We start from the raw sequence: 9,708 nt of genomic DNA, 5'->3' as shown, positions 1-9,708 counted from the left end.
TACAAGAGGGTTTTTTTGTTATTTTTTTTATGGAGGAGATAGAAGAGAAAAAAGAGATCTTTGTTCACTGAAAACTTTTAAATCTGAAGCAGAGATGGGGGCGGGGGGAGGAAGGAGGGAAGTGTTTTAGTATTTGTCATGTGAGAGGAAGAGGGCAGAACTGAAAAATAAACCAGATACCACAGCCCGGCACTGGCTGAGCTGGTTCTCCTCATTCTGTTCGCCCCTTCCATGAAGCTTCTCCGGGTCTTGATGCTCCCTTCCAGTTCTGGGCCCCCAGAAATCTGTATTTGTTTTGTGCTTGCTTGTTGTGTCTAGATATCCATATGTACCTAGACAGATCCGTCAGATGCTCGTTACATCTTGCAGTGGCAGGCGAGCTCCCCAAAGGAAGGAACGGTTCTGTGTCTTAGCTCTCCATCACTCGGCACACAGTCTGCCCCACAGCCAACGCTTACTAAGAGCCGTTCCAGTCTTTTAATTTCCACGTAAAGAATCCCCTCTACAGCAAAGCTGCTGAAACTCTGGGTTGCGACATAAGGGAATCGCATAACTGAATATGGGGGTTGCAAAATATCAAGATATTGATCAACTCTGAAAAACTCTGTCTTACAGAATCAAATATTCCACCAGAATTTAATTATATATATATTAAAAAAAAGCACATCCCTTTCATTAGTATGCAAATTTGCTTTTATTTAATAAATGGTAAAATTATGTAAATACCAAAGAATCGTTTTTAAAATGAATTTATGATTTATCAGTAAATGTTTGCTTTGTATATGTATTTTATATACCTATATACCTGAGGTTGTATATAAATTTCTCAAACAGGAGTTGCAAGTGGGAAAAGTTTTTTTTTTAATTAAAGAATAGCTTTTTATTTTCAAAATATATGCAAAGATAGTTTTTAATATGAATCATTGCAAAACCTTGTGTTCTAATTTTTTTTCCCCTTTCCCCACTCCCTCCCCCAGATGGCAGTAAGTGATTTAGAGCTTTTTTTCATCTGACTAGAAATGGTTTTAATTTCATCTGAGAATACAGAGAGGACTGGCAAGACTTACATGAACTGATGCTAAGTGAAATGAGCAGAACCAGGAGATCATTATATACCTCAATAACGATGCTGTTTGAGGATGTATTCTGATGGAAGTGGATCTCTTCGATAAAGAGAGCTAATTCAGTTTCAATGGATCAAGGATGGACAGAAGCAGCTACACCCAAAGAAAGAACACTGGGAAATGAATTTAAACAATTTACATGTTTGTTTTTCTCCCCGGGTTATTTCTACCTTCTGAATCCAATTCTCCCTGTGCAACAAGAGAACTGTTCGGTTCTGCAAACATATATTGTATCTAGGATATACTGTAACCTATTCAACATGTATAGGACTGCTTGCCATCTGGGGGAGGGTGTGGAAGGAGGGAGGGGAAAAATCGGAACAGAAGTGAGCGCAAGGGATAATGCTGTAAAAAATTACCCTGGCATGGGGTCAATAAAAAGTTATTTTAAAAAAACCTAACAAAAAAATAATTTCTTCATCTGAAAATTGTCTGTTCATATCCTTTGACCATTTATCAATTGGAGAATGGCTTGTATTCTTATAAATCTGAGTCAATTCTCTATATATTTTGGAAATGAGGCTTTTATCAGAATTCTTGGATGTAAAGCTTTTCCTGTTTTCTGCTTCCTTTCTAATCTTGTCTGCATTAGTTTTGTTTGTACAAAACCTTTTTTAATTTAATATAATCAAAATAAATAATCAAAAAAGAAAGAACCAGAGTACAGTATGAAATGCAATTTTGGCCTTATGTATTCCTTCTCCACACATCTGAGAGGCAGACTATCCTTTGTTCTTCAAATTTGCTTGCTTATAGCATCAGTGAGTTGGACAAGTTTAAGAAGCCGTGGTTTACGGTATTCTCAACATGGCGCCATCTAGCATGCCCTTGAAACCCTCCAGCAAAGATCAAACAACCCACTTTGGGACTATTCAGACTGTTGGGAAATTGGTCCCGAAATCTTCCTCTTGCTGCTGAGTCAAACAAAATTGGCTAATAACAGCTAGCACTTATAAAGCACCTACTATGTCAGAGCACATTATAAATATCTCTTTTGATCCTCACAACAACCCTGAGAGAGAGGTGCCGTGATTATCTCCACTTTGTTAAAGATGTGGGAACTGAAGCAGATACAAGTAAGTGACTTGCCCAGTATTACACAGCTAGTATCTGAGTGTGGATTTGAACTCCAATCTTTCTTCCAGGCCCAGTGCTCTATCTCCTAGACCATGTGAAGACAGTTCCCAAGGTCCCTCTAAGTCTCTGAGGGTCTTCCAGCAGTCCTTACGGCATTTTCTTTGGGTCTTTCATTATTCTGTTCACCCTTCTCTAAATGCGCCTCAACTTGTCCATTTTTTTTTTCTCAAAACATGATGTTCAGGCATGGACAGTGTTCTCTAGCTGTGGTCTGACCAGGCTGGAGTAAGGCAGGCCTATTAGTCTGTCCCTCTTTCTGGACCAGTAGGCCCCTTGATGCCTTGTAGACAGGAACTAGTCACTCCAGCTGCCATGGTCCACAAGTGACTCACACAGATTCTGCTTCCTTTGAAATCCCCAAGATCCATTGAACAGGGGCCGTGTCCACCTCTTCTCCCCACCTCGGTACTTGTTCATTTTTTTAAAACTCAGATTGAGGATTGAATGTTTCCATCTTACAAGAGATTCTAGCAAGCTGAAATGTCCCTTCTGATATTCATCTCCACCCCTTCCAGCTCTGGTTTTGGTACCTTTGGAAGTACACCTTCCATGGCTTCACTTAAGTCATTGATAAAAATGCTGGAACAAGCACAGGGAAAAGGAGAGTTCCCAAGGGCAATTAGGACGGTCACCTGAGACCTCCGGATGAGTTGGCATCCGTTCATCAGCCAGCTCTCCTCAGGCTGGGTGATTTAACCCCTTAACTGTTTCCAGATCCAACTGTCATCTGGTCCCTGTCCCAACAGTCTGCAAGGATGGCAGGAGTGATGCAATCAAAGATTTTGCTCAAATTTTAGTGCACTTTGCAACATTTCTCTGATCTAATCAAAGACTAGCTGTACATCGGACACTGTTTTACAAAGGATCTGAGATCTCTGCAGAGTAGGCAGGAAATGCATCTTTTTATCACACGGTTCTGCCCTCCTGTCACAAAAGATGTAAAAAAAATTTTCCAGTTTTCTGCTTTCTTTCTAATCTTGTCGGCATTGGTTTTGTTTGGACAAAAACTTTTTAATTTAATATAATCAAAATAAATAATCAAAAAAGGAAGAACTAGAGTACAGTATGAAATGAAGCAGTGCTCCCAGTGAGGTTGAAAACAGCTTTTTTTGGAGGCAGTTCCCACCTGCTCGATGAATCTATACACCTTCTATAAATCTGTGCCTGATTTCTATTCTCTGTTAAGAGTCACCTGCAGGAGTAGCACCATGGATAGAGTATCTGACCTGAACTCAGAGACCTGAGTTCAAATTCAGCCTCAGACACTTAACACATAAACTGTGTGACTCAGCACAAGTCACTTAACCCCAACTGCCTAGCCAAAAAAGAAAGAGTCCCCAAGGTCTCTCAAAAAGCATGCATGGGGCCAGAATGTAAATATCTCTAAGGGATATTTAGAGTAATCTAGAGCTCTTTCTAAGCCTAAATATATACAATCTATGGGAAAGGAAAAGAGTGAAAGTATTTAAGACCTCTTCCTCCTTGCTTTTCACTACAGGAAAAAAAGTTTAAAAATGAAAACAATCCAAGGCACTCCTAATAGACTTTGGACAGAAAATGCCATCTGTACCCAGAAAATGTAAATCGACACATACTATGTTCACTTTCTTTTGTTTTTTCTTCCTCTCCTGTGACTTTTTCCTTTTCTTCTGATTTTTCTTTCCTAACATGATTCATAAAGCAATGTGTATTAAAAAATAAAATAAAATATTATCCCTCCAATATAATAAATAAAAAAAAATGAAAATGAAAGCAAGTTAATCCAGGACTTACAGTTATCTGAATGCAATTTACCCGATGTAAAGGCCTTTAGTAGGCCTTCCTGGGCCTCAGTGCAGAAATCCTGAAGAACTCTGGGGAATATCCCCAGAGTAAGGAGGTGTGAACTGGATGAAAATCCAGACAAGGACATTGAGAAGGAGTAAATAGGAGGAAGAGAACCAGACCAGGGTGGTGTCAAAAAACTTTTTTCTAAAGAGTATAAAGGAGCCTTGGGCTCAAAATTCTCTTCTCCCTCCATTCTACTTCACTTGATGATCTCATCAGTTCCCATGGATTTTGCCATTTCTATGCTGAGGGTTCTCAACTCTACTTATTCTGCCTAAAACTCTTTGCTGACCTCTAGTTTTGTATCTTGTTTCATTCAGATGTCATAAATTGGATATCTAGTAGACAACTTCAATTCAATTCAACATGCCCTTGTTGGTGGAGTTGTGTCTCCATTCTGGAGAGCAATCTGGAATTATGGCCAAAAAATTATCAAATTGTGCATACCCTTTCATCCAGCAGTGTTTCTATTGGGCTTATATCCCAAAGAAATACTAAAGAAGGGAAAGGGACCTGTATGTGCCAAAATGTTTGTGGCAGCCCTGTTTGTAGTGGCTAGAAGCTGGAAAATGAATGGATGCCCATCCATTGGAGAATGGCTGGGTAAATTGTGGTATATGAATGTTATGGAATATTATTGTTCTGTAAGAAATGACCAGCAGGATGAATACAGAGAGGACTGGCGAGACTTACATGAACTGATGCTGAGTGAAATGAGCAGAACCAGGAGATCATTATACACTTCGACAACGATATTGTATGAGGACATATTTTGATGGAAGTGGATTTCTTTGACAAAGGACCTGAGTTTCAATTGATAAATGACGGACAAAAGCAGCTACACCCAAAGAAAGAACACTGGGAAACGAATGTGAACTATCTGCATTTTAGTTTTTCTTCCCGGGTTATTTATACCTTCTGAATCCAATTCTCCCTATGCAACAAGAGAACTGTTCGGTTCTGCAAACATATATTGTATCTAGGATCTACTGCAACATATCCAACATATAAAGGACTGCTTGCCATCTAGGGGAGGGGGTGGAGGGAGGGAGGGAAAAAAAATCGGAACAGAAACGAGTGTCAATATAAAGTAATTATTAAATAAAAATTAAAACAAAAAAATTCAACATGCCCAAAACAGAAATCATTTTCTTCCCCCCTAAACTTCTCCTCTCTTACCTCCCCTATTACTGTAGAGAACACCATGATGCTCCAGGCTCCCAACCTTGACATCATCCTAGAGTCTAATGTCTCTCACTGCCATCACCTCCACATCCAAGCTGTTGCCAAAGCTTGTCCCATTCATCAATTTTACCTCTGCGACATCTCTTGTGAATTTCACTTTTGTTTCTCATCAATTTCACTCCTGTAACATCTCTTGCAGATTTCACCTTTGTAGCACCTCTCATCAAGTTCAACTCTGCAGATTTCACTCTTCAACTTCATCCCTGCAACATCTCTTGTAAATTTCACTTTTGTCTCTCTTCAACTTCACTTCTGCAACATCTCTTGCGGATTTTACCTTTATAGGCACTTCTCATCAATTTCACCTCTGCAACATCTCTTGTAAATTTCACTTTTGTCTCTCTTCAACTTCACTCCTGCAACTTCTCTTGTAAATTTCACTTTTGTCTCTCTTCAACTTCACCTCTGCAGCATCTCTCATTAATTTCATCTCTACAGCATCTTTTAAAAAATGAGCTGAGACTCTCCTCTGTTTCCCCCTTACCCTGGTCCAGGTCTCATCACTCCACCCCTGCAGCTACTGCAACAGTAGCTGCTGTTAGATCCGCCTGCCTCAAATCTCTCCCTACTCCAGTCCAGCCTCCTTTCAATTGTCTTGATTTCCCTAAAGTACAAGTCTATGCCATCCACCTACCAATAAACCCCAGTGACTCTCTATTACCTCCAGGATCAAATTCAGAATCCTCTACTTGTCATTCAAAATCCTTCATAACCCTCAGCTCCTTCTCTCTGCATCGTCTTCAGTCCAGTGACACTGGACTGGCTATTGCTTGTACATGACCCTCCATCTTCCAACTCGGGAGCCTTTTCTCTGGCTATTCCCCATGTCTGGGACATTCTTCCTCCTCACCTTTACCTCCTGGCTTTTGTGGTTTCCTTCAAGTACTAGTTAAAATCTCACCTTCTACAAGAAGTCTCTCCCATCCCTCTTAATTCTGCCTTTTCTTGAATTTTTCCTATTTTCTCTATACATGGTTTGTTTTTACATAGATGTTAGCTTGTCGTCTCCCTCAGCAGATGGTGAGATTCTTGAGGGCAAGGACCCTGTTTTTGCTTTTCTTTGTATTCTTAGCTTTTATCACAAAGTCTAACACAAAGTAAGCATTACTGATCTCATTAAAGCCTGTAGAGAAATGAAAGACAATGACTACCGAGAGAAAGGCTTTATACTGGGCAATTAAGAGGTCAGTAGAGAGTAGCTTTAGTTGAATAAGAGGTCAGAAGCCAGACTGTAGGGAGTCAAAAGAGTGAAAGGAAAGGACGTCTAGGTACCTCTTGTGAACAAGGTAATCAATCAGTATACATTTCTCAATCCAGCTGTTTTTTTTTTTTTTTTCCCATTTTCTACATCATACAGAACATGAAGGACGGAAACATTAGCGTACAATGTGATCAATGATAAAATAATCTAACAAATCTGTCCATTTTTAGTACTTTTGTTGGCTTCTTGCCAGTTTCATTTTTAATACATATTCTTGGAATGATTTAGTTTAATTAAGTCTCACACCCGGTTTTCTGGAAATTTACTTTCCCATTTACTATTTCTCACTGTTTTTAAAGAATGAAAAGTGATCCTGTTCATGATCTTCCACCATCCTATTTAAGGTTTTTATGTCTTTTTATGATTTTATGTTTTAAACTGGTCTTACCTGGGTGCTTTATTTGATAAGACGATAAGGTGTGGTTAGCTAAAGCACCTACTTTATGTTGATTGAATTTCTACCCTTTCCTTAATCTCTTCCCTGCTTTTCAGCACTTCGAACGCATTTGAAACTGTTTTAATTATGCGCCATTTTATATTGCTGTTGAAGTTTTTAATTACATGCCATCTTATATTTTTTCTAATATGGGATTTTTGACCTTTGCTTTAACAAGATGATTTGACTGCCAAGTTTATTCAGAAATCTCCTCATCAATAATCAATGATTTCTTATCCACTAGGATTCAATTTCAATTTTTTAGTGAGATTGTTTAGCGTTTGCCACATCCAGCAACTTCAAATTTTAATTTTTTTTTTATTAATGAAAATCTACCCGTCTCTCTTTCCCATCTCTCTCCACTGAAAAACAAAGCCCTTGTAATAAACATGTAAATTTGAGTAATACAAATTCCTGCATTTAAATGTTTTTCAATTCTTCTAAGTCTTCCTAAAGGAAATATTTATGCTATATAGATATTGAACTCTTTCCTTTCCTACTCCCAAATTATACTTTCCAATGTACTTTTTGCCATCTTCTCTGCCATCCTTTGCACTGAAATCACTAAATATTAAAGTATACATCGACTTCATCTGGAGAAATATATTGATTTTTCACAGAACTTCATCTTCTGCTCAGAAGCTACAACAATGTTTTGTGCTTGTAATGAGCTCTGCAAGGTGAGAAGATTAAGTCATCGAGGAACGTTTCCCATTTGTTGCTTTGCAGGCCCAATGAAATCAAACCTTTTTCTACTTCTTCACTTCCTGATGTTTCATTTCCAGGAAGAATGACAACACTGATACACTTCAAATCCTCCAATAGAAGGTTGAACAGAGATCTCTGGTTAAGGCTCTGATATGTAAGGTAATGCAGTTAAAGCTGCAATTTCACGGTCCTCCTCTGCTCCCTTTGCTGATGATGTACAAGGGGGATGCCCACAAATGAAGGCAATTTCGCATTTTAGTTTTATGAGTTGTCATGGCCAAAAGTCACCACCTAGTGGCTAGCCCACAGTTCAGATTACGGAAAATCCCTATCTCAGGTGCTGCCACCTTGTAGGAAGCCTCAATTCCCCTAATTGTTAAGTGTTCTCCCCACCCTCAAAGCATCATATATTGACTTATTCGGGTACATGTAGCAAAACAGCAGCTTCCTGGGGACAGAGATTATTTTTCCATTGCTGTCTCTGTAGTTTCTCAGATTTTATGGAGTTGAATGGACTCTCCACCTCCACACTGTTCTTGGGCTTCGATTTTGGTGTCTTTATCCTTCCTCTTCCAATACTCATTCTTCTTGGGAAAGAAAATAGAAGCAAAGTAAAAGATGAATAGTTCAGTGATCATTTTTATTGGCCTATTTATGCTGAGCATTAGTCCCATCCCTTCCCTGTACCTTCTCTTGCCTCCACTATAGCTTAAATACACACACACACACACACACACACACACACACACACACACACACCCCTTTGTACTTAAAACTAATATATTTAAGCGTTAGATCTAATAGTTGAAAATCAAGTTGTTATAACCATTCTCAAGTAGTGTTAATTTTTTCAGAGTTGCAGTTTGGGGTTAGGAAAACAGTTTAATATTTACCAAAACAAATGCTGTTCATACGCCTTTGTAGTTAAGATTAATATATTTAAAGTGTTAGACTTCCTTGTATTTTGTTGCCTCCAATAAATACACACACACACACACACACATATACACAAACACACACACACACACACACACACACACCTACCTTTGTACTTAAGACTAATATATTTAAGCGTTAGACCTAATAATGGAAAATCACATTATTAAAACAATTTTCAAGTAATATCAATTTTTTAGAGCTGTATTTTGGGGTTAGGAAAAGAGTTGAATATTCACCAAAACGAATGCTGCTGAGAAACATAACAGATGTTAAGGGACTTGGGATGTTCACATAGGGAACTCGCACACAGGAGGCTGACACACCATACGCAAATGCAGTTTGGTGATTCTTCTTACCTGGCCCATGAGCCTGGCACTGGGTGAAAGGGAGGCTGGAGCCTGGGATTTCATCCCATTTGTGAAAATGATTGGATGGTATTTGCAAGTAATGGAATATTATTGTTTTATAAAAAATAAAAAAAAAAAAATGATGAGCAAGCTGGTTTTAGAAAGGCCTGGAAAGATTTACACAAATTGATGCTGAGGGAAAGAAGCAGAAGTGGGAATACACAGTAACAGCAACAATGTATGATGATCGACTATGAAAGACTCAGTTCTTCTCAGCGGTTCAGTGATCCAAGGCAATCCCAAGGGATTTTGGACAGGCCATGCCGTCTGCATCCAGAAGAAGAACTATGGAGACTGATGGTAAATCAACTCATCTTCTGTTCGCTTTCTTGGTTTGTTTTTCTCCTATCATGTCTTTCTGATTTTTGTCTCCCAATGGGATTCATACAGAAATGTCTATTTTTAAAAGTTAACATGTATGTAAAACCAGGAAAAAAAAATGAAACAGGCTTAAAAAATAATTGCTGCTGGATGGGAACTCCGAGTCCTGCTTTTCTGGAGTCTTCCCAGTGCAGGGTTCCGAGCCGTCAGGACGGCAGCTGCCTCACTTAGCCCGGGGAGAGCTGGGTTCTCGGCTCTGGTACCTCCTGTGTGATTCTGGCCCAGCCACGACCTCGACCGAGT

Source organism: Antechinus flavipes, chromosome 5 (assembly GCF_016432865.1).
Source record: "Antechinus flavipes isolate AdamAnt ecotype Samford, QLD, Australia chromosome 5, AdamAnt_v2, whole genome shotgun sequence".
Lineage (NCBI taxonomy): Eukaryota > Metazoa > Chordata > Mammalia > Dasyuromorphia > Dasyuridae > Antechinus > Antechinus flavipes.
This window is presented reverse-complemented; position numbering follows the sequence as displayed.